Source organism: Wasmannia auropunctata, unplaced genomic scaffold, assembly GCF_000956235.1.
Source record: "Wasmannia auropunctata unplaced genomic scaffold, wasmannia.A_1.0 LD336092.1, whole genome shotgun sequence".
In the NCBI taxonomy this organism is placed as follows: Eukaryota; Metazoa; Arthropoda; class Insecta; order Hymenoptera; family Formicidae; genus Wasmannia; species Wasmannia auropunctata.
Genome location: NW_012026798.1, coordinates 3,205,618 through 3,206,084, shown reverse-complemented (window position 1 = coordinate 3,206,084; position 467 = coordinate 3,205,618). Strand labels below are relative to the sequence as shown.

The 467-nt window shown below is 48.4% G+C and overlaps 1 protein-coding gene across 1 annotated transcript in view; it reads left to right on the top strand.

Annotated features, from left to right (window-relative positions):
- The window catches only part of LOC105447802, an 11,693-nt gene that overhangs the window by 1,268 nt on the left and 9,958 nt on the right, over nucleotides 1-467 (top strand). The gene's annotated exons all lie outside the window — the stretch shown is intronic.

Here is a 467-nt window from a genome sequence, read left to right as displayed (position 1 = left end):
GCCCGTGTCTTCGCCCGCGTCGTTCGATGTACCAGCGAGCCGGTCCAGCTGTCAGATGTTTCCCTGACGACGCGTTGTCGTCTGTCAAACTTGCGACACATTAGATTTGGAGACGAGCCGTCGTGCCGTGCGGACGTGCTGTGCTCTGTTCTGTCTATTCGCTGCGTTGTTTGTTCACAGTTATTACAATAAAGCGTGTTCCTTGTTTTCTATTTTGGTGTTCCTTCTTATTTCTCCGCGGCCTTCCGGTGCGCGTGCGCGAACGTGAGTGCGGAAGTGCGTACGTTACGCGAGCGAGTGCGTGAACGCGTTATTCACCGCCCCGGGCGTAACAATATGTACATTATTACTGTTACCTGTATAAATGACTTGATATCAGTAAATGGCGTCAAGTTAAATAAAAATTAATGTACGGTGTCTTATTATTCAATTACTATTAACTGAGTCGACAAGGCACACAGGGGATA